A 25,805-nucleotide genomic window follows, 5' to 3' on the forward strand; every position below is an offset into this window, starting at 1 on the left:
AGAAAATAGGATTAGAATGGTTAGGTGGTTATTTTTGACTGGCGCAGAAATGATGGATTAAAGGGCCTTTTCTGTGCTGTAACTTCTATGACTGTATGGCTAATCCAGACATATGCAGACTCATGGCCAACAAACTCACCTGCTAATAATAGGGAGCTGTTCCTAGCTAGAGAATTGTTGGATTGAAAAATTGTAGAACCTATTTTTCTTTTAAAATTTTATTGGATCCTGCACTAATACTTCCTGAGATGATAGATGAACGGAATAAATCCTGAAATCATGTGGAACTCCTTTGGAACATAATGTGAGCAAGAGGTGAGTAAGTATTTTGGGGGAAATTAACTGAAACAAATGGGCTTAAACATTTGCATTCAGAAGTAAAAATCAGACTTGTTTACAATTAAAAATGGTTAAATTAAATGCTAATTAAATGCACACAAATTTTTGTTAGGTTGTCGGTGTGGTATGATCATAACTGACAGCATTACATGGGTTAATGTAGTACCATGAGTAGCCACTAGAGGGAGCTGTAGATACCACTATATAAAGTAGTGATGCTGAACCTTGGGGCAGGGTGGGGGGCAGTGTATGCAGGACACAGCTCGTGAAGCCATAAGGGCAGTTAGTGTGAGAAGGTTGGCTGTAGGTTTTGTGGAACACTACGCCAACCATCCTAAACAAGCAACACAAAGAATGCCACAGTCAGCTTGTTTCAGATAATAGTAGTGTCAGCCATGATTGTAAGAAGATTGTAGGTTCATGTCGCACTTTAGGATCTGAACACAGATGAAGCTGATACTTTTCTAAATGAGATGTTAAACTGAGTCCCCTGTTCCAATGGTTGAGGTGAATGTGAACAATTCAAAGGCACAATTCCACATCAAGCATGGCTAACCAGGAGTCTCTCCCACTCTTACCACCAGCCATTAGCATGTTGGAAGGATTTTCAAGTTGACGCTCAACCTGTTTGACTGCTTTATGAAGACACCTTCCTTGGTCATCAACTCCTGGGGTGGAACTCAGAGGCAGGGATCATACCCACTATGCTTCAAGACCTCCTGAGGTCATAAAGTGTGAGAAATATTTTGTTTTTCCTTTGCTCATAGTGTCCCACTATGTTCCAGTCTTTCCAATTTACATAGGGTTAAGGGAACAGAAGGAGAGATCCTTCCAAACAGGCAGCTATTCTTAAAGCAGTTACATTTAAGGGTAAATTTTATATTGCCACCAAAGTGAAATTCAGACATAAAAAGAGTCTATTAAATATGGAGTAAATTGCAAGAAATATTGAGTTCAAAACTAGGAGAAATAGAAAAGATTAAAGTGGGGACCTAGGTAACAGTTATATGTTTAATAAATAAACTCTCCAGCCAATACATAGAAACATTGAAAACATAGAAAATCGGAGCAGAGGAGGTCATTCTGCCCTACAAGCCTGCTCTGCCATTCAATATGATCATGGCTGATTTTCTATTTAAACACCATACTCCCACACTCTCCACATACCCTCTACACCTTTAAGTCAAAAAATTCACCTTCTTCCTGCAGGGAAAGCTAGACACAAAACGGACTTAATTGTGTTGGATTTAGAGATCATGATGAGAATTCTCCTTTCTGGAGAAGATTTCCTCAGGGCATCACTTGTTTGGCCGATCTCACCCCATTTTTCTTGTTTGAGGCTGTGGTCCTGGCAATAATTGTGCTATTGGGAGAAATTTGCCAGTGCCAGTTCTGCAGGAGATGGAGGCAAGGAGCACTCTCACTGAAGGTTTTGGCTGGCTAGTGCTTGGGCTAACTGGAGGGAGAGGAAGCCCCACTGAGGACTCCCCTTCTGTTGGCACTGATTTTGGGACCTTTTTTTGTTACTTTCTAGCCTCAGAAAATGGTGGCAACTAGGTTTAAGGAGGAAAATCTGCTGGGCTCTGAGACACATTCTTTGCAGCCACTTGCAAACGCCAGATTGGGAAGGAATAGTTCATGATCGGCTAGGTGGGCAGCACGGTAGCACAGTGGATAGCACAGTTGCTTCACAGCTTCAGGGTCACAGGTTCGATCACTGGGTCACTGTCTGTGCAGAGTCTGCACGTTCTCCCCGTGTCTGCGTGGGTTTCCTCCGGGTGCTCCGGTTTCCTCCCACAGTGCAAAGATGTGCGGGTTAGGTGTATTGGCCACGCTAAATTGCCTTAGTGTCCAAAAAAATGTTAAGTGGGGGTTACCGGGATAGGTTAGATACGTGGGCTTTAGTAGGCTCTTTATAAGGGCCAGTGCAAACTCGATGGGCCAAATGGCCTCCTTCTGCACTGTAATTTCTATTATTCTATGAGGTAGGGACAGTGGGAGGGAAATTCTGATCGGGACAATTTATTCCTTCATTCTTTCGGGTAATGATAATTTTTTTATAGTTTGTGATCTACTTATCATTTCTACAGGTCAATAACTTTAATGGTTTTATTTTTATATGTTACAATTCACACATATTGTGCTTTAATTACCAACTGAACCCCCACCACCCACCGATTCATCATCGATACTTTTATTTAATTTCCTTGTCCAATTTTTTTAAGTTTCCACAACGCTTTTAACACCTTAGCTTTGCTTTCTGGTTCCCCCAACACTGTGAAGCTCTAGGTAAATACCTATAAAGAAACAATTCATTTAGAAAGTCTTCGATAGTTTTCGTCATCTTCAAAACTTAAAATGACCCGAGGGAGTAAGATTGAAAATGCTATATGCAAATCATAGGTCAAGATATATTTGTGTGATATCAGATCTAGCATGCATGTGGGCGGGGGAAGATTTTAAATTAAGTAAATGTTCTGCAATACTAAAAATATTAGTAATTTAACTTCTATCTTGTTTCCCTTCCTGTCAACGTAAATTACATTTATTTTTTAATGTTAAATTCAGCTTTTATCTGTGGCAAATAATGTCTATTCCGTAGGAGGTTTGCAGATAGAAGGTCTAATCTGTTTTGGTGTAAACGTTGATATGTTGGTTTTGATCTGTGTTTGAAACAATTTTTCCCTTTGCAATGACTTAAGGCAATTGAGGGGAAGATTTTTTTGTGCCATGCATATAGTATGGGCGGGATTCTCCACTGACCGGATTCTCCGTTTTGCCGGCACCGATGGTTTCCCGACAGCATGGGGCTGCCCCACAACGGGAAACCCCATTGACCAGCCGACGTAACAGAGAATCCCACCGATGGGTCGAGGCCGAAATGTGGCGTGGCGGGGCGGAGAATCCAGCCCATCTTTGAATCCATTCTCAGGATATGGGCGTCATCGACATCCCTGGTTGACATTTGAGAGGTCGACCATGCACCATCTTCTTGAAATGCTGCCTTCCATGTGGTGAAGGTGCTCCCATAGTTCTATCGGGTCTTCCCATATTTGAACTCAGCAAAAATGAAGTAATAGTTAAGGTGTCCAAGCTGGGATAGTGTGTGACCAGGAAAGGAAGTTGGAGGTGGTTACGTTTCCATGCACTTGCTGCCTTTATCCTTGTGGTGTAGGTTGCAGATTCGGGAAGTGCTTCTGCATGAGCTTTGGTAACTTGCTGCAGTGCATCCTGGGCTTGGCACACAACTGCAGCTAATGCATGCTGGAGGTAGAGGGAGTGGGTGTTTAAGATGGGGAATAGAGTGCTTGTACGGTGCTTTATCCTGATTGATAGAAAGTTTCTTGAATGTTCTTACAGCTACACTCCCCCAGACAAATAAACAGTACTCCATCACACTCCTGACTGGTGTCTCGTAGCTGTTAGAGGGGAACACTGGAGCAGAAATAGGCCATTTAGCCCTTTAAACCTCTTCTGTCTTTCAGTGAGATTATGTTACAAACTAACTCTATATGCCCACCTTTGCCCCATATCCCTTGTTTTATTTGACCAACAAAAATCTATCCATTTCAGCTTTAAAATTAATAATTAATCTATCATCAATTACTATTTGTGCAAGGGAGTTCCTAGCTCCTATCACTCTTAGCGTGAGGAATTCCTGGTTCTATTATTTGACTATGATCCCAATGTTATAACCAGCAGAAATAGGTTTTCCCAATCGATGCTAATTGGCCCCTTAATATGCTGACAACATTGGTTAATTCACCCTCAGCCGTCTAAATTCCTGGGAGTACGTGAATAATTCTAGTAAATCTATGATCCACTTCGTCCTTCCTACAGTGTGGTGCCCAGAACTGCTCAATGTGTGGTCAGGCCAGGACTTTATGTGGGCTGAAGCATAACTTCTTTTTGAAAATTCATTTTTACAGGATGTGGATGTCGCTGGCTAGGCCAGCATTTATTGCCCATCCCCAATTGCCTTGAGAACGTGATAGTGAGTCACTTTCTGGCAACCCATGCCCTGTAGGTACACCCACTGCGCTGTTAGGGAGGGAGTTCCAGAATTGTGAACCAGCGACAGTGAAGGAATGACGATATATTTCCAAGTCAGGATGGTGAGTAACTTGGAGGGGAACCTCCAGGTGGTGGTGTTCCCAGGTATCTGCTGCTCTCGTCCTTCTAGATGGTAGTAGTCGTGGGTTTGGAAGGTGCTGCCGAAGGAGGCTTGGTGAGATACTGCTGTGCATCTTGTAGGTTGTACACACTGCTCCAATTGTGCTTCAGTGGTGGAGGGAATGAATGTTTGTGGAAGAGGTGCCAATCAAGTTGGGCTGCTTTGTCCTGGTTGGTGTTGAGCTTCCTGAGTGTTGTTGGAGCTGCATCATCCAGGCAAGTGGAGAGTATTCCATTACACACCCTACTTGTGCCTTGTAGATGGTGGAGTCACGAGGTGGGTTACTCACAGCAGGATTCTTTGCCTCCAACCTGCTCTTGTAGCCGCAGTATTTATTTGGCTAGTCCAGTTCAGTTTCTGGCCAATGGTAACCCCCGGGCTGGGGAATTCAGTGATGGTAATGCCATTGATTGTCAAGGGACAATGGTTTGTTTCCCTCTTATTGGAGATGGTCATTGCCTGGAACTTGTGTGGCGCGAATGTTACTTGCTACTGCTCAGCCCAGGCCTGGATATTGTCCAAGTCGTGTTGCATTTGCACGTGGACATGTTTTGCAGTAAACACTTGTATTATTCCTTGTGTCTGAATAAAGCTTGTAGTCTTACAGTTGAAGTAGATGTTTTACTGTGTGCGTTCATTCTCTCTCCAGCGTTGATACTAGATGTTAATGAGAGCTGCCTGCCTGTGTCCTGCTCACTAGCTGCCGTTTCTGTGAAGAGTGCCCCTTGACTTCCTATTGGTCTATTATATACATCTCTGGTGCTCCCTCTAGTGATTACTTAGTTGTGGTGTATTTACATTAACCCCTTGTGTATATACAATGATGCATATCACTACATCCCCCTTTTTTTCTTTTTACGTATTTCCTGTACTTTGTTAAAAAAATTGTACAAAACATGTAGATAAATAATGATATGTACAAGTTGTGATGATATTGATGATTATACAAAGCCAATTAATATTTATGAGTCCAATCTTAATAAAAAATGTATGTGTCCAACTTTATGAATTTATTTGGTTGAGGTTTTTTTCTTCTTCTGTTGTTGACGTGGTGATGTTGATGTTGCCATTTCTTTGTGAATTTCGTCAGTGTTCTTGTGTTTAAGTAACCAACAAGTCATCACGAGGCGTTTGAATGGTTGAACCACTTATGTTGACTGATGTGGACTTTTGGTATCGATTTAGCATGTCATCTGCCTTTAAAGCTGGAGTGCTTGTTTGTTCTGGAGCAAAATTGAATTTGTGAGATTCATTGTCATGCCATGGTATGTTTGTACTCTTGTCATTGTGTTGGAATGTGCTGTTCAATTGTCCTTCATGTGCAGAGTTGTACCTTGTTGTACATGTCGTTAATTCATTGTTGTTCTTGTTGTTTTTGTTGTGCTTTCTGTTGCTGTTGTTGTCTTTGTTATGCTTCTTGTTGTTGTTTTTGTTGTTGTTCTTATAGTTTTTGTTGTTGAGCTTCTTGTTGTTTTTGTTGTTGCTGTTGTTGTTCTTGTTTCTGTTGTGCTTCTTGTAGTTTTTGTTGCTCTTGTTGCGCTCAATGACTGTTCAGTGTGGATAATTTGAGTTATTCTCAAAGTTACTTGTGTCAGTGTCCTTTGTGGTATCTGATGTTTCATTGAGCGTTTCGTTTTGAGGATTGTGAGAATGACCTGTGGTCATTTGTGGTGGATTTTATTCCTCTTTGCTTCCTTGGTGCTCCTCTTCTGTAGTCATTTCTGGTTCATTTGAATCATCGTTTGGAGTCAAAATCTTCAAGATTTCATTTCCTTGTTGGTAGGTTAGAGTAGATGAGGGTTCAATTGATGTGGTCTCACTGGACTCATGAGTAGGTTTATTTTGATTATTGAGTGCTTCTGTATAGATGAGCTGAGATCTGTCAGTCTCGCTCTAATCTTGCACATCTTGTACGTCGATTGTGATCATTGTCACTGTTCTCACATACAGTGGGTAGACATTCATTGACATCTTGTTGATTAAATGAGCTGGGTCGTCTTTCATAGTCTGCTTCTGGTTGCTCAGATAGGTGGATAGACCTTCATGGTCTTGTTCATACATGGATTTCGCTATGGAGTCTTTAGTTGCTTCCACTTTGGAGTCTGTCAACGAGCTCTCTGTGGAGGCTTGCATCGCTATCTGTGTGGAGTCTTTCATCACTCTCTGTGTGGAGTCGTGCAGTATTCTCTCTGTGGAGTCAATCTGTGCTCTCTCAACGGACGCGGCCAGTACTCTCTGTGTGGCGTCATTTTCTTCTTGGGTATTTGACAGGAAGCTGTCATCCAATGTATCAGCGATCTGCCATTGCATCATGGTGTTGGATTCATCTACCATGAGTAGAGTCGTATTGAGCTTTTCAACCGTGTCACAGATGCTTTTATGATCATATCCGAACAACTCAGTCATTTCTGAGTAGTATTCTTCAATATACAAATCATCATTTTTTGTTTCGGATTTGTTATTGTGCTCTTCACTTCGGCTGGTACAAACTGCTTGTTCCAGGGTGCTGTGGAGGTTAGTTTCAACTGCTGGTTGATGGTCAGGCATTGTTCTGTCTTTCGAGGTAAAAAAATGTTGTTTTGTAGTTTTAAAACTCTTATTTTTAATTTTCGGGCAGTTTTGCTTTAAGTGGCTGTGGTCTGAGTCTTTTGACGTCATGATGCTCGTGAAGTAAAGTGTAGGAATCGATTGCGCATGTGGGAATCGATTTTCCTTTACTGTGCGCTTTTTCATAAACTGCGCATGTGCTGCTTGCGCATGCGCAGATTCATCTTCAAATGGTGTTTGATTTTCTTCTGACTGCGCATGCGCACAACGATCTGCGTCCAAAACGTCTTTTTTTAATTGCGCATGCGCGGCTGCTGTTTCCTGCGCATGCGCAGAAACAGATTTGCATCTTTTGTTCCCCGGACAGTTTAAAATGTGCTTAGACGCCATTTAAAATTTTTTAGACCTGCGGAGAAGACCTTTTTCGGTGTTCTTTCTAGGTAAACACTGAATGTTATTTCCTTCTTGCGATCTGCGATTTCCAGTGTTAAACCTTTGTGTTCTGATAATAATTGTTTGAGATTTGTATCACTTATGCCCTGTACAATTTGGTCTCTGAGCATTGAATGTCTTAAAGCAGTATTGTTACTGGTGTTACAGTGATCTTCAAATTTTTTGAGTATTACTTCTAATTTGGTGTTGTCTTCACCTTTCAAGTAATTAGAGCAGTTATAGCTTTCTCTAGCTGCATGTCCTGCCAGTAGCAGTGCTATTTTTGTTTCTTCAGAGGCCTGCTCAAATCATTAGCTACAATATATAATTCAAACATTTGTTTAAAATTTTTCTTTCCATGACTTAAATTACCGGTTGTTTTTCAGCTGCAGTGTAGTTCCAATAAGTTCCATCGAATAAGCGAAGTCTCCCTACGTCGAATGTCCGGTATGAATTTTCTTCTGTTTGCGATCTTTCTTTGTCCGTATCTTGTGTAATCTGACTAGTAAGCATTCCTGGAGTGTCCTGGTACCATGTATTATTCCTTGTGTCTGAATAAAGCTTGTAATCTTCCAGTTGAAGTAGATGCTTTATTGTGTGAGTTTGTTTTCTCTCCAGCGCTTATACTAGATGTTCCATGAAAGCTGTCTGTCTGTGTCCTGCTCACTGGCTGCCGTTCCTGTGAAGAGTGCCCCTTGACTTCCTGTTTGTCTATTATATACATCTTTGATGCTCCCTCTAGTGATTACTTAGTTGTGGTGTATTTACATTAATCCCTTGTGTATGTACAGTGATGCATATCGCTACAACACTAACATTCCATTTGCATTTTGTATTACATACTGTGCCTACACACTGACTTTCTGCGATTCATGAACAAAGACACCAAGATCCCTCTGCCCAGTCGCATCGTGATTCTGCTTTCCATTTAGATAATAATTTGACTTTCTAGTTTTTTTGGCCAAACCTCACACTTGGACCCTAAAATGGACCTTACGTGGATATACATTGTGCTGAAGTTTCTTTGGACCTCCACTGTTTCCAGCTGGTCACCATTGAGAAGATTCTATCCTTCATAGCTTCAAAGTGGATAATGGCCTCAGCTTTATCCAGATTTAAATCCATTTGCAGGGTTTTGTCCATTTACTGAGTGCAGATTCTCTGTTTCAGTGCTGACTCCGGTACTGAATTTCCTCGATAGCGGCACCGGTCCTGGAACAATTCAGGACATGCTAATGGACCAGCCGGTACCGGCACCACGTGGAACCAATGTGATTTCAAAAAATGCTGGCGTCAAATTTTCTGCGGTCAGGATGGGCACTGGACAGCCTGACATGCTGGAGCTGCATATAAGCACACTACTCCCCACACACACTCAATCCAGCCACGAAGATGCCACCCTAGTCGAGATGAGAGTGGGTCTCCAGGACTGGCAGTGGTAGGTGGTGGGGGAGCTCCTGGTGGTGGGGGAGCTCCTGGAGCTTTGTCCGGTCACGTCTCTGTCCCAAGGAGTAGCACAAGGGACACCCTGAGGGGGCATGAGGGGAGGTGATGGGGCCCGTGCAGCGACTCCTGTCGCACGGTAGCATGGTGGTTAGCATAAATGCTTCACAGCTCCAGGGTCCCAGGTTCAGTTCCCGGCTGGGTCACTGTCTGTGCGGAGTCTGCACGTCCTCCCCGTGTGTGCGTGGGTTTCCTCTGGGTGCTCCGGTTTCCTCCCACAGTCCAAAGATGTACGGGTTAGGTAGATTGGCCATGCTAAATTGCCTGTAGTGTCCTAAAAAAAAAGTAAGGTTAAGGGGGGTGGGGTTGTTGGGTTACGGGTATAGGGTGGATACGTGGGTTTGAGTAGGGTGATCATTGCTCGGCACAACATCGAGGGCCGAAGGGCCTGTTCTGTGCTGTACTGTTCTATGTTCTATGTTCTATGAACACCTGAGCACCTGTGGGGGGGGATCTGTCTACATTCCACCATTGATGGGACCACCCTTTTCCAGACACCTGGGACCCGCCATGTCAACAGCTAGTCCTTGGGGTAGGCCCACCCTCCGACTGTCTGCCCCTTTGGGGGTTCCTACCTTCACCTGATGTACTGCTGCATGTGTGTGGCGCACAGCAGATCGTGCCCCAGGAGCCTCTTCATTAAAATGCCAAGTCAAGATGAGTGTCTCTGGGATGGTGGAGGGTGATGGCGATAGCAGGGATTAAACGCGCAAGCGATGGGGGGGGGGCATGCAGAACAGGATGGCACCACCACACTTGTGACATATGGAAGACTGCTGGGTCCTTCAGTGCCTGGTCGCTCCAGAGGGTGGCCAACAAAGGGGACCCAGGTCGCAGGGCGAGATATGCAGCAGGCTGCCTCCACTTTCGATGTACTGCCTGGGGGACCCACAAGAAGGAGCATTATGGCACGTAAGGTTAGAAAGTTAAACACCAGTTAAGTTGGATTGAGTGAAACACATAGGTTAGTTATAGGGGCTGGTGCACAATACCTGTTTATATCACAATAAACACCTGATAACCAATGTTCCAAATTGCATTGGCCCTCTGACTGAAGGGTGTGAGGGATTGGCTGTGCCGGGAGAAGAGGGTGTGACGGGTGGGGGAAGGCCGGTGGTGTGGGGTACAGGTGTTGGAGATGGACATGGGCCAGGACCCCCTGTGCAGTTGGAAGCCACTCCTGGGCAGGGGACAGATATATGGGGGCACCATACCACCATAGATTGCCCGGTACCCAAACCCGCACCCAACTCCCCCCCCCCCCCCCCCCCACTCTGGTCCCCTGACCCCCATCTAGACCCCATCCTCATACCCGCCACCCCAGGGGTTCAATGACACCATGAGATGGAATGGCCAGCACGCATGCAGGGATCACCCAGGCAGATGGTGTACAGTGCTATCGTGGGCAGGAGTCAGATTTCGACAAACGGTGCAGAGCAGCAGAACTCATCGTGAAATGGGTCATCATCATTCTGCATCCCATGGACAAGTCCCATTTATAATGTAAATCTAGGGCCAGCACCCTGTAGTGAAGCAGGTGCGAAGCACGGAAGGGGAGTGCGGGTGCAAGTCAGGGAGGAGAACTTGTGTGCAGGGTGAACGGGACGTTCAAGCTGCCGGTGGACCTCTAGATGGCGAACCTGGAGGTGATTAAATTGTTGCATGTGCACCGGGCCTGGCGCACATGTTGTGCAGTCTTCTGTGGCTACCTGGGCCCCGTGACCTGTCCACCCTTGCCCTCCTCTGCATCCTCCTCATCGGACGAAGTGCTGGGTGAGGATGGGCAACCTCCTAGGCCAGCCAGGATAAGGCAGACATGTTAGCATGGTGAATACTCCCATGCCCAACTAGGCTGTATGCTGGCCCTTGCTTGCAGCCCCTGTCCCCACATGTTCCTCCCATCTCCATTCCCACCCCCACTCTCAGCTATTTCCCCTGGCACTTTGCCAGACATCTCTGGCCTCTTTGGCGCCTGGCACCGGGGGGATCTCTGACCTCATCACCTGTCCTTGCCGGCAGGGATATTGGTGGCTGGCTCTACTCATGTCAACAGTACGCTCTGCTGCCCCTATCCTGCGCCCTCCAGGGGACACCTGCCAAGGACCTCGAAGGCCACGAGACGAGTTAAGCAGCTGGCTGCTTCCACCTCAGGTTGGAAATCCCAGGAAACACCAAGATGTAGGGTTAGGAGGGCCAGGCCTCAGTTGAGCATTACTGAGGGCACTGGGGTAGGGGGGAGGGCTTAAGTAGGGGGTGAGGAGGGGATGGGGTTTGGAGACGGTGGAGTTGGGGGGGGGGGGGGTGGCACTCTCGGAAATGGAGTATTATACAGCACATTAAACAATTTTTTGCACAGCCATTATGATGCCTCTATCACTTTCTTCCGCAATGCGGGCTGACTCCTGGACTCTTTTCCTGTCTCTCCAGGCAACCCCCCTCCCCGTGGCACCCACCCACCCTTTGGCCATGGTCATGACCAGGGGGCTGTGTCTCATCCCCAGGGTGTTTGGATGTTGGCTGCGGCATGTGTGATGTTACCTCCCACACAGTGTCCAGGCATTAAATTGCGATCGGAATGCTAGGCAATGATTCCTACATGCTACATTGCCCACCTACCCACGGGAATCCACTTGGCATGTGTCAAGTGCTCATTTAACCACGATTTTATTATGGGCCAGGGTTTAGAGAACCCCAAAGTGTATCATGGAGTTCACCTGACCCACAATTTTGCATAGATTGTGGTTTGGGGAGCACACGGCCCACTCTATAGGTGTGGTACAGCAGAAATGGAAAAGTATTTTTTCAAACAAAAAGATGTGTTTCTATGAACTCAAGTTAACCTTTTTAAAATATCTAAGCAACCATTAATTCAAATATAACCCCAAAAGAATACAACACAAATTAATCCTTTAAGCTTTCCTTTTAACATCCACAAAACTTAAAACACCTTTTACCAGAAGCACATCAGGTTAAAGTCATTGCTGTTATTAGTTTTAAATCACCAGGATCGATTTACAGTCTTTCGATTACAGAGAGAGATTCATACACATCCTGGCTGTGACTGCAGCTATCCAGCTCTGAAAACAAAACTAAAACACACCCTGCAGCTCAAAAACGGAAGTAAAAAGCTGACAGACAGCCTAGCTCCACCCACTCTGACATCACTGCAGTAGTAAACAGTCATTTCTTAAAGGTACTCTCACTACAGATATTCATATACATACCCATTTATAAACACCCATTTATTAAAGGTACTCTCACATGAAACCTCCCCCCAAGGAAAAAAAAGAAACCATCAACTTCAAGATGGTTTCATTCTTCACCTTTTCACCATCCTTTAAGAAATGCACACAGTAAATATACTTTTTTGTTTCATAAAGCAACACATGCAAACAGGTATAATAATATAGTCCATTTTTGTTTTTCCTCCAACTGAAATCCTTCTCGATTGACAGTCTCTTTGAACAAGAAGGTCTCTGCACGATCCGTCCATTTTTCTACACCTCAGCATTTCTCTTTAAAGTCAGATACTTTAGTTCAATCTGATCACAGAGTCCCTTGTAATTCTCCAACACAGGAGCATTGGTTATCGCAGCTTTCAGGCCGTCAAATGCCTGTTGAAAGTCCGCTGCCCACTGAAATTTTCGACGTGTCTTCAGCAAGTCCATCAGTGGAGCAATCACGCTACAAAACCATTTCACAAATGATCGATCAAATCCACTCATGCCAAGAAATAGCATTACTTCCCGTTCTCTCTTACTCCTACTACCACTTCACCACTCTTCACTGGGCTTTCCAACCTTACCTTATATAATGGAACACTACTCCTCTGACCCTGAATTCCACATATTACCACCTTTTCTGGCAACATTCTTCCCAGACTACATAACTCCTCATCTCTAACCATTAAAGATTGATTAGCTCCCGTATCTCTTAAAATTGTGACATCTTTACCTGCTCCTCCTGATACACACGAGTAAACTTTACCCACACAAGTAAATTCTTTAAAGAGATCTGGCACCTTATCAATCAGCTCTTGATCAGGCTGTACAATCTTTTGCACCTCCTTCGCTTCCCTTGGGCTTTCCTTTCCCACTTTAACAAATCCTACTGTCTTATCCTGTTTTACCACATCAGCCTTCCCAGTGCTTTTCTTCAACCACCAACACTGTGACTTTACATGGCCTAGTTTATTACAGTGAAAACATTTGAAACATTTCATTTCTTTTCCACCCTCCTGGATTTCTTTTTTAATCTGAGGTACACTCTCCTCATTATCTCCCATCAGATCTCCTTTACCTCTACCACTTGAGTATTTCTCATGTCCCCAGTTTCTATCCTTCACAGGCTGAAGCTGATGTCGGAAATCAAGCTTTGATTTATGAACTAATTCATAATTATCTGCCATTTCTGCTGCTAACCTTGCAGTTTTCACCCCATTGTTCTTCCACATGAGTACTCACTACATCAGGAATTGAATTTTTAAACTCCTCCAAAAGTATAATTTCTCTGAGAGCTTCATACTTTCAGTCCATTTTCAAAGCCCTTATCCACCTATCAAAATTACTGTTTGATCCTTTCAAACTCCATGTATGTTTGACCAAATTCTTTCCTTAAATTTCTAAACCTTTGCCTGTAAGCTTCACACACTAGTTCAAATGCACCTAAGATGGATTTTTTCACCTCCTCATACATCCCAGATATCTCCTCCGGTAGTGATGCAAACACTTCACTAGCCCTACCTACCAGCTTTGTTTGAATCAGTAATACCCACATGTCCTGTGGCCATTTCATTTGTTTAGCTACCTTCTGAAAATAAATGAAAAAAGGCTTCTACCTCCTTCCCATCAAACCTTGGCAATGCTTGGACATATTTAAATAGATCCCCACCAAGCCTTTGACTCTGACGCTCTTTTTCACTATCCTCATCACTATCAACCAACCGTACATTTCCCTTTACGTCTGCCAATTTTAACTGACTGTCATGTTTCATGGCCATTTTCTGAAGTTCAAACTCTCTCTCTCTTTATTTTTTTCCCTGATTTGTATCTCCCTTTCTCTTTCTTTTTGTTCTGCTAGGGCTATTCTTTCTGTTTTCCTTTCTTCTCTCTTTCCTCTCTCTCTCTCTTTCATATTCAAGCTGCTTTAATTATTTCTCATGTTCCATTTGTTTAATTTGCAACTGAATTTTTGCTATTTCCAATGAGTCAAACTGCATCTCAGGCAACTTTAAATGCTCAGCCACCACCATAATTACCTCATCTTTTCGCATTTTGTCAGATAAACTTAACTGCAATGCTTTTGCCACATTTAACAGTCTACTTTTAGTCTCTGTCCGTAAGGTACTGTGTGTGACCATCTCCACCCTCAAAAACTTCAGAGCCTCTGAAAGAGCCATTGTCCACAACACACTCCCTACTTAAACTAGAATATCACAGCTGAAAAGCAACCACAATATGCTCACTCCTCACTGTCTTTAAGTTCACTAAGCCAATCCAATAGATAGACTTTTATCCCAGACGAGCCCCCAATTTGTTATGGGCCAGGGTTTAGAGAACCCCAAAGTGTATCATGGAGATCACCTGACCCACAACTTTGAATAGATGGTATGGGGAGCACAAGGCCCACTCTACAGGTTTTAAAGCAAAACAATGTTTATTCTATGAACTCAAGTTAACCTTTTTAAAACATACAGTGAACATCTTGGCAACCATTAATTTAAATATAACCCCCAAAGAATACAACACTAAGTAATCCTTTAAGCTTTCCTTTTTACAGTCTTTTGATTACAGAGAGAGATTCATGCACCTTCTGGCTGTGACTGCAGCTGTCTGGAAATGAAACTAAAGCACACCCTGCAGCCTGCTCAAAAACTAAAGTAAAAAGCTGACAGACAGCCCAGCTCCACCCACTCTCTGACATCACTCTAGTAGTAAACACCTATTTCTTAAAGGTACTCTCACTACAGATATTTATCTACACACCCATTTATAAATACGCATTTCTTAAAGGTACTCTCACATGACAATTGCCAATACCCTATTAGCGATTGCCTTCAGCAGCGCAGCCAGAGGCCTCAGCAGTCAGTAGAGATTATGGGTAATCAGTGGGGCAGATAGGCAGGGGCAGGGGTTGCCCCTGGAATGGGGTTGGGATTCAAGAGTTGGCATGGTGGTGCCGTGAGCAATTGCCCCCCAGTGCCTCCACCCCCACCCTCCCATAGTGGCCCACCCCTGTGGAAGGTCCCCCAACCTCCCACCAAGCGCTGGGATGGCAAGGTCAGTGCCCTCGGTCTCTTTGCCTGTGAGTAAAGATGGCTACTCACCTCCTTGGCTCCCCACTGAAGCCCTTCCATCAGGTTAACGTTTTTAAAAGGGAGCATTAATCGGTACCAGCATGTGCACCTGCTGGGGAGGCCAGTGAATGACAGGAGGCCATTGGATGACAGGTGGCTCTCGTTAATTGTATGGAAATGGGGCTTAAGTGTTGATAATTGGTTTCTCGCCATGCTGAGGCGAGATTCCGAATTTGTCTACAATAGCGGGCCGGTTGCATCGCAAACTGTTTGCCGCCTGGTGCGGTTCCCGTTTTTACTCTCTCCCGCTATTCACCGGCCTTGTTACGCTTGAGAGGGAGGGTAACGAGGCTGGAAGATCACGCCCAATGATATGTTTTGTAAAATAAATTCTGCAGAAATATAACTGCTCTTCAGAATGTTATTGCTGAGAGAGAAGCAGTCTGGCACAAATATGAGAATCTGAAAATCAAAACAGGCTGATGGATACTTCTTGTTTAATGTGCTAATGGTCTCTTTGTTGGACAACAGCTTCCACTGGATCAAGACCAGATTTGCTACAGAACAACTGCTACTTTCAAACTGAGTTACTCCTCTGGTATAATATACATAGCATCTTGCAACAACTCTTCCAATAGTAAACATTCAGAGGAATGCAGAAGAGCTTAACATGGATTGATGTCAATTTAATTAGCCTTTCAGCACTGTGGCACATATATTTCACACCCAGGCCTATTTAACGTTTAAAAGTTGTCATTTGTTTTCTCAATGAAACACAATAAGCTATTCTGAAACGTTAAATACATTTCAAATAGCATTAGCTTTATTATAGTTTATGATCTAAATGTTAGAAAGTGCAAATTGCATAAATTTGCTTCAGATAATACTGCCATATAGTTTAATTAAAATAATCTAGGTGCCTGTGGTTCTGGCTGGTGCACTTAGCTACTGGACTGAAATCAGCAAGTTAGATTATACCCTTTAAAGGAACCATTTACAAGTTCTAGTAATTTGATCCTATTTTTTAATGCAAAACAAAAAGTAGCTGGTGGAAAAATAAATCGCAAGAATTATCTATTTTATATGAATTGGAAAATGCAGAAAGGGAACTGGATATCTTTGAAACTCAGATATTCTGCTAATCAAAATATTTAGACACTCTGGGAATTAATTTGTTCTGAGCCAGCAGTGCAAACGGGCCCATAGTCAATCAGCAGCTGGTTTTCACTGCACCCAAACTTTTTACTGAAGATCACAGAACAACAATTCAGACTCTCTTTGGAGAATTGTTTTCTGGAGTCACTGTCAAGTTTACTTGGTTTGAAACTAAAGACCTTGGAAAATTTTCTAAGCTAATGGAAAATAAGAACTGGCGCAATGAAAAATCAGCTGTCGATTTGTTGTGAGTCCTCTGGCAGTGCCAATTTCATCCCTTCTGAGTTTTAAGAAAATGGCTTGCGATGAAGGTGTTGATTCAAGCATGACTACTGGTAGCCTACTTGGAGACAGTGAAACGGAATGAAAATGAGAATAAAATAGTCAAAGTTTTATTAGTTAATAACAGATCTTTTGATGTGGCAAATTTTGAAATTCCTATTTTATCCCGACACACTTGGGATGAGGGGAACACAAGAAATAAAAGCCTCATATTTCCTCACAATTCAGTTCCGCATCTGTCACATCTGTATGATCTTATCAGGTCTTCATTGGGAATTTTAGAACATTTCAGTTGGACTTGTGAATATTGATGCGTTGGGTATGCTGGGTCTGCGAGGACTGCATTTACCAGAGCAATGAGAGAGACAGACTTCCAACACTTGTTGAAATGCAACTCTATTTTATTGAACTACCAACTGTTAAACATACTTTAACTGTGGGTTGACACTATGCTGAGTTGACTGGAGACGTGAGGCTAACCTGACCAGACTATCCTGCTAGCACATGGTGGATGTTCTAGTTGTTGCTCACGGGCTCTGACTGTCTCAGAGGCTGCATCCCAAGAGAGCGGGAAAACTAGTGCCCTCTGGCTTTATAGTGGCCGTGTCCTGTCTGGTGATTGGCTGCTGTGTTCTGTGTGTTCATTGGTCATCCTGTGTGTCAATCAATGTCTTTCTGTGCACCATCATATACTTGTGTGTATATTATGACAAATATCATGGCCGGAATTCTCCGCGGATTTCCCGGCGATGTGGGTGGCTTCAATGGGAAATCCCATTGACAAGCGGCGGCAGGGAGAATCCCCCGGCAGCAGACAGTATTCCACCGAGAAACACAGCTGGCGGACCGGAGAATCGGTACAGCAATACTCTTCAATTTAAAACTGAACAACAAATGAAGTACATATTTCCATTACCTGTGCAGCATGTTTCAAACATCATGGGGTCGACATTCCTGCGCGGTGCTAATCACAACATGGCGATAAGGTGATCAAAAATCCTGCCCAATGTTATGAATGCAAGATAGAATTCAGTTTGCTGGTGCTGCTGTATTATGTCTCAAAGCTGAGCTGCCTGTATGTTAGTGGCATTAATTTGTAATTCATCACTTTAGAGATTGGCATTTCCAGTACACCTACTTAAAGAGACCTTGTCAAGCATCAAGACTCTACAGTTTCTATGGATCATGTAATCACCTCTATGAACACAACAACTTGCCCATTGACTAGGATAGCATCAGGATAAACGTAAAAAACACAATCCAATATTTGGGCTCTACCGTCACTTTTAAAAGGTTGAGATCACTATTGTAGAGACATTAGTCGGATTACAGATCTCCAGGAAACGGCACTTCTGTAGATCATTGGGAGTGATGTGATGCAGCCCCATGGGAATTGGAGTGGTCCAGTTGGAGTGGCGCATATGATGCCACTCCCCTCTCATCCCCTAACCTATGCCCACCATCATGTTAGGAAGCCTGATGGCCAAACTGCCCCAAGAGTAGCCAAGATGCTATAATGTGCAGCTGGGCACTCGGAGGGCTGAGCCCCTAAAGGTCACCAACCACAAGCATCTCAGAAGGCACCATCTGAAAATCAGTACCCTTGTACCTCCCGTGCTTCAGCTATTAAAGGTGCATCACATAAGAATAACAGAATAAGAGAGAAATCAGCACCGTGGACTGTCACCTGGATGCTTAATATTGTTTTCACTTGACAATGTTGTCTACAAAGTATTTTCGTAGCAGATGAAGCTCCGATGCCAATGATGGTGGTGGAGAGAGGCATTGAAGCTCCGATGCTGGAGATGTTGGTGGAGGGTAGACTTTACTGACACTTTGAGAACAGGGTGGCCTTTTTAAAGAGATCAGGTTACTGATATCTGTGAAGCCAGGCTTGCTGGTGTGTTTAGGCCCCACCCATCTCAGTACTGGCGTAAAACCGGCTCCCCCTTCAAAGAAATGTCTAAGGGCTGGATTCTCCATTTTGGAGGCTAATTGCTGACGCCAGTGTAGAATGTGTCGACTTTAACGACAGGAAATTCGGTGCTGACCCCTCACCGGTTCCGGTACCGGTGAGGGGCTAGCAGCGGCGCTGAGTGAAACACCCACTGCCCGTGCCGAAAATGGCCGGAGAATGGCCGGGTCCCTGGCCACGCATGCGCATGGCTGACGACATGCACTGGCGCGCCGTGCAACATGGCACCAGCCGTGCGCTAAACCTAACCCATCGACCATGGCCCCACAGCCTACCCCCTGACCACCCCCCAACCACCCCCCACCAGTACCTCCAACCCTGACAGACGCCCCCCCCGGCCAGCGACACTGATCCCTGCCAGCGACACTGATCCCGGCCAGCGACACTGATCCCGGCCGAGTGTGGCAGCGCTGGACACAGTCCGCAGCCGGTATGCCGGCTCAGACCACGCGGGTCCCGTGCCATCGGGACACGGCCCTTCGGAGGCAGAGCATCACGAGTGGGCCGATCAAAGAGGCACCAACGGCATTGCGACTGCACGCGACACTCATCATGATGTCGCCAGTTTGGGCGGGGGGGGGCAGAGAATCACAAACTAGCGTCAAACCGGCACCGGCCCCGATTTCAGCATCGGGCAACGGAGAATCCCGCCATCAGTGTGGGTGGATTGCGAACTGGATTGTGCTGATCCACCTGGTGGGAAACACATGGGGTGCGATTCTCCCAGAGGGGGAGAAATCGTAAGGCTGGCGTCAAATCCGGGCGGGTCTGACGCCAGCCCCCCCCCCCCTCCCCGACCGGGAACCGATTCTGGTCCCCGATCGGGGCTAGCATGCCGCCGCCGTAAACTCCGGCATCGCGGGCTTAACGAATTTCGTTAAGCCCGCTTGCCAGAGTTTGCGCCGGCTGACGCGTCATATGACGTCAGCCGCGCATGCGCGGATTGGAAGACTCCAACCCGCGCATGCGCGGATGACGTCATCGCGCATTTGCGGGGCCGGGATGCCCCTCAGCCGCCCTGCGAAGTGATACAGCGGGGCGGCGGAGGGACAAAGTGTGCGCGGGCATCGGACCCGCTGCCCGCGATCGGTGCCCGCCGATCGCGGGCCCATGGCACCCTTGGCACGGCCGTGGTACTGCCGTGCCAATCGGTGCCATGGTTTTAAAAATCGGCACTTTACGGCCGTTTTTACGAACGGCCAGACCAGGTGTGTTTGCCGTTCGTAAAAACAGCCGTAAAGGGCTTGGAACTCGGCCCATCGGACAGCTGAGAATCGCTGCTGGCCGTAAAAAAACGGCGGCAGCGATTCGTATCGGGAGTCGGGCGTGGGGGGGGGGGGAGAATAGCGGGAGGGCGTCGGACGAGCGTGGCCGTAAAATTTTACGAGCCACGCTATTCTCCGCACCGTCATAAGTGCGGAGAATTGCGCCCATCGCCTTTCCTGCTGGAGACCACTCTTCGAAATTTTTGGGGAGAATTGTGCCCAATATATATTGAGCTCTCTCTTACAAACTATTCTCAATATAGTTTTCTCAAGTTCCAGAACTACCTATTAAGCCTGGAGCTTAACTTTTTATGTTATACTTCTGTGGTTGCGTAATACCACATTTTTTGGATACAACATATTTTGTTAAGTCGAGGGGCATTGCAAAGACATGTGAAGCTAATATGCAAATAAGGAATAGTTGATGCGTTAAGCGCATGACGGTGCCTGTTCACATCATTCCATTCTCCAAGTGGGTGTCTAAAAGCATACTATGTTGCAAGACTACTACCATATGGTTAAGACATTACACCCACACACCTTTGCTGCTGTACTGCTTCCTCTCTGCTGCTAATTTATTCTTGCCAAAGAACTGGTCGAGCTGCAGCAATTTTAAAAAATAATTCTTGTTAACACACAGATCAAAAATGTCTTTTGCAGAAAACGAATTCTTCTGAAAAGCTCACATCCCACAAAACATTTGATTCAGAAGTGAGAGCTCAGTGCAGTTCCATACCATGGCCAGTAAACCATCTCATTTCAGCAGTCAATCAAAATGCTAAATATGCTGCATAATTCATTCAAGTAGTTAATGGTGGAAATCTATATGGTCAGCGTAAGTACATCTGTAACAACAGTGAAGAATTCCATGCTGTGTAGTTACTGAAATAAATATTCTCAGCTATTTAAACGTATGTTATAATTACTCCCTTTTAACAAAGATTGTATATTTTTTATCTTTACGTGTTATAAATTACATTTATTTTGTCATCTTAATTGTGTTTAAAGCCCTCACTTTCAGGAAAGCATTAGTAACACAAGTAGCAAATTGGGTGAAATGAAAGAGAGAAATATATGGACTGCATGAGAATTAGCAACAAAAATAGTCTCCATAAATAAGGGGTTTCACTCATAGCCCATTTAGAAGCATGTGCTTCTTTTGCCCTCTACTGGAAATAAGTGTTTTAGCAATCACTCCAATTTATAGCCTCAGATTCTGCTCCCTGTTCCCATGGACATAATTACAGTAATAATTATCTGAAACCTCTCGGTCTGTGCCATAAATGATATCAATAAGAAAATAATCTCAGGTATTTACCTATATTATTAATAATAATAAACATTACAGGAATAAGCTTGCTCCAATTGCAGCATTTTTGCTTCTAAGTTAAAACCTTGAGTATTCCAGGTTGACACTTCAACGTAGTATTTTTTTTTTTTAATTTAGATTACCCAATTATTCTTTCCAATTAAGGGGCAATTTAGCGTGGCCAATCCACCTACTCTGCACATCTTTGGGTTGTGGGGGCGAAACCCACGCAGACACGGGGAGAATGTGCAAACTCCACACGGACAGTGACCCAGAGCCGGGATCGAACCTGGGACCTCAGCGCCGTGAGGCGGTTGTGCTAACCACTAGGCCACCGTGCTGCCCTTCTTCAACGTAGTATTGAGGGATAGTAGCATTGTCAGAGGCATAGACGTTTGGACAAGATGTATACAAAAGCATTGCCTGCCAGTTTGGGAGTACATGAACATCCCATAGTGCTGGTCAGATTCTCCTGGTGTCCAACTCACTTCATCAAAACAGTTTAACTGGCCATTTATCTTACTGTTTGGGGGAACTTCATGTGTGCAAACTGACTGTCATATTTGCAGACATAAAATAATGACTGCATTTCAAAATTAATTAGGAACAAAAGGAGCCCACTGTGTGCCTTTTTAATTAGATCATGGCTGACCTGTATCTCAGAATCATTCACCTGAACCATATCCCTTGATACCCTTGCCTAACAAAAAAATCCTTCAACCTCAAGCTTGAAAGTTCCAAATGTCCTGGCATCCAAAGATTTTGAAAGAGTTCCAGATTTTTATTATCCTTTGTATGAAACAGTGCTTCCTAATTTCCCTCCAGAATGTTTTGCTTTAATTTTCAGATTACACTCTATTATTCGAATACTCCCCACCAGAGGAAATAGGTTCTCTATTTCCGCCTTATTAAATACCTTTATCATTACGGTTATGAGCACAAAATGTATTGAGACAGTATTGTTTTAAACTGTCCCTTTAAATTTAAGGTGAAACAGACTGTCCTGGAATGGGGGAATGACAAAATCATGGGTGGGTTTCTTCAGCCTCCCAGCCGTATGTTTCTCTGCAATGGGAGGCGGCACATCATTGGTTGGTGGGCAGGATTCACTGCTTCCGCCATTACCAATGGGAATTCCCATTGAAGCCACCCCATGCCACCAGGAAACTCATGGGTGGGGCTGCGCTGCCGGCAAGACCAGAGAATCCCGCCACTAGTGGACGGCTGGAGAATTCCGGCCCATATTAAACTCTGCCCAAAGACAAATTGCACTGGGAGAGAGGCCCAGACTGAAACACAAAGAAGATCAAGTGCCAGTTTGCACACCATGACACAAAAGAGGGACAGCTGATCTTTCTGAACACTTGCAGACTTGAGACCCTCTGGAGAAAGAGAAAGAGAGAGAGACTCTCCTGTGAGAAACAGAGGGTAAAAGACAGTTGTGTTAGTCCCAAGCAGAATGCGAGTGAGAAATAGTTTCTGTTTGAAGAGACAGAAATTGTAGAGGCTTAAGAACCAGGGATTGGCCAGAGTGTGCCTCGCTGCTGGAAGTTTGAGTAAAACAACTTTCAAAAGGACACTTGAAGACTCGTCCTGATGTAACAGGGAGAAGGGAGCATGCTGGAAACTTCTAGAGGAGTTTGAGAGCGTGACAAACATGGTTAGATTCTCTCTTGTAGGAGATAGTTATCGTCTGGCACTTGTGTGGCACAAATATAACTTGCCACTTGTTAGCCCAAGCCTGGATATTGTCCAAGTCTTTCTGCATTTGGACATGGACTGCTTCATTATCTGAGAAGTAGTGAATGGTGCTGAACATTGTGCAGTCATCCACAAACATCCCCACTTCTGACCTTATGATGGAAGGAAGGTCAGTGATGAAACAGCTGAAGATGGTTGGGCCTTGGACACTACCCCAAGAAACCCCTGCAGTGATACGCTGGAGCTGAGATGATTGATCTCCAACTACCACAACCATCTTCCTCTGTGCCAGGTATGACCCCAACCAGCGGAGAGTTTTCCCCAGATTCCCATTGACTCCAGTTTATCTAGGACTCCTTAATGCTATACTCGGTCAAATGCTGCATTGATGTTAAGGGCAGTGACTCTCACCTCATCTCTGGCATTCAGCTCTTTTGTCCATGTTTGAATCAAGGCTGTAATGAGGTCAGGAGCTGTCCATGCCCGATCTGGACTACGTGTGAATCCAGATACAGATGGGAGGGCAAGTGATGTGTTGCAGCTACACTACGTGGGAGCTAGTGGATTCTGTGTGATCCATGGCAACTCTATCTGTAGTAAGAGTCTATGGTTCAAGAGAACTTTGGTTCAGAGTTAATTAGCCGGAGTCCAAGCTACAGGCACTGCAATGCATCAGGAGGGAGAAAGCAACCTAGTCACTTTGTTCCAGAGGGCAGCAACACCCCTTTGTCCAGAGACTTCCGGCTTGGTCCATAGTCTGAGACAGAAGGGTGCGAGTGAGATACGGGGATCCAGAAGATAGAAGGGGAGAGGCCTCAGCCCTTGCCATTGTCCTACAGGTTTGAGGTTCTGGCAGCCTATATGGACAAGAGCAGACCTGCATGTAGGGTGAGTGAACTGACCGCGGCACCATGGTGTAGGGAGCCATTCAGGCTATGGGGAGTAAATAGAAATGTAATGGTAATGGTGTAGAGTACAGTCACGGGACAGTTGCAGTTCACAGCAGAGTCAGAGCGAGACTGTGTTGCCTGTTCACTGCCGGAGTTTGAGACATCTTGAGCTGGATTCTCCAATAATGGGGCTATGTCCCCACGCCAGCGTAAAAACGCTGGTGTTTTGCTCTGGACTTTCCTTAAGAAAGTTCTGAGTGATTCTTCCATCTGCAGGGGGCTGGCAGGGCCCCGGAGTGCTCCTCGCAGCTCCGACAGCGGATACGGGGCCCCGCACTTCCGATCGGGACTCGGACCGTCATCCAAAATGTAGGTCCTCCCCGTGATCGCGCACACCTGCGGATCCGTGCCGCCCGATCGTTCCCCTGGCCATCCATGAGGACACCCCCCCCCCGCCAGTGATTGAACCCCCTGCCCCCACCAGGCCGGCCACGGACTGAGACCGATACATGGTTAGAACATCGCCGTCAGGAATTCGGCCAGTTTTGCGTGGAGAATCGCGGGGGGGCCTTTGTCAATGGCCCCTAGCCTCGCCGTGTAGCTCGCACACAAGCAATTCCCGAGCGATTCTCTGGTGACCTGAATATCTTCAGCGGCGCCGGTCCCGATTTCTTCATAAACGGCAATTCTCCGCCCCCGCGCCAAACGTGATTTTGGTGCAAGGCTGCGGAGAATCCAGCCACTACCCGGGGATGGAGAGGAACTTGCAGTGGGAGAGGGCGAATTCAGGTACTACGTGTACAAAAAGTGAAGTGGTAGAGATTAAATAAGATTAAAGAGTTGAAAACATGGCTCCAAGGGTGTTGTGGGAGAAATGAGTTTTGATTCATGGTGCACGGTCAGTACAGTGGAATAGAGGGAGCTATATTGTTAGGATGATCTTCACCTCAATCCTGCGGAGACCAGTGTTCTGGCAAGTTGGATAACTAGGGCAGCAATGATGGGTTTAAACTAAATGGTGGAGATGGGAGGGATCAGGAGAGAGATGTGGTAAAGTAAAGAAAAAGGACAAGGCAATAGAGCAGGGTAGTGATAAGGGTAATGATAACCAAAGTGACAGAAAAGGGCAAAGCATATAGCAGTGCATCAGCAGATAAGGCCTGAGTTTGCAATAATTTTTTTTAATAATCTTTATTGTCACAAGTCGGCTTACATTAACACTGCAATGAAGTTACTGTGAAAAGCCCATGACAAGAAGTCACAATTAAAGGCTGTGCATCTGAATGTCAGTAGCATTCATAACAAATGAATTAACAGCAATTAGAAATAAATATGTATGACCTGATTGAAGAGAAAGGTTGCAAGATGACCAAGGCTGAGATTTAAATATTCAAGATTAGAACAAAGAGAACAAAGAACAATACAGCACAGGAACAGGCCCTTCGGCCCTCCAAGCCTGTACTGGTCATGATACTAACCTTGGCCAAAACACTCAGCACTTTCTTGTGTTGTATCCCTCTATATATTTGACACTCTAGAAACATAGGAAGCGAGGAAAAGGAGTCTGTAAGTGAAGGATAACATTAGTATTGTCGTGAGAGATTACATTTTGGGGCTGGTTTAGCACACGGCTAAATCGCTGGCTTTGAAAACAGACCAACGCAGGCCAGCAGTACGGTTCAATACCCGTACCAGCCCACCCGAACAGGCGCCGGAATGTGGCGACTAGGGGCTTTTCACTGTAACTTCATTTGAAGCCTACTTGTGACAATAAGCGATTTTCATTTCATTTCTTTAATTCAGAAGATTGAGATGTAAAATAAGTTTAGATAGAGATTTTTAAAATAGCAAAGGTAAAGGGCGCAATTCACACAGAAATGATTATGAGTGTAATTTTGGGCGAGTTTGGCGGAATGTTTGTGCCGGCAGTAATGGCGA

At 45.0% G+C, this 25,805-nt stretch overlaps 1 long non-coding RNA gene across 1 annotated transcript in view; it reads left to right on the plus strand.

Annotated features, from left to right (window-relative positions):
- LOC119972553 overlaps positions 1-25,805 on the plus strand; it is a 147,546-nt gene that overhangs the window by 71,115 nt on the left and 50,626 nt on the right. The window contains exon 2 of the long non-coding RNA XR_005462076.1: positions 7,879-7,939. This is a non-coding gene — a long non-coding RNA (uncharacterized LOC119972553). The remainder of the gene's footprint in view (positions 1-7,878; positions 7,940-25,805) is intronic.

Source organism: Scyliorhinus canicula, chromosome 10, assembly GCF_902713615.1.
Source record: "Scyliorhinus canicula chromosome 10, sScyCan1.1, whole genome shotgun sequence".
NCBI classification, from domain to species: Eukaryota; Metazoa; Chordata; class Chondrichthyes; order Carcharhiniformes; family Scyliorhinidae; genus Scyliorhinus; species Scyliorhinus canicula.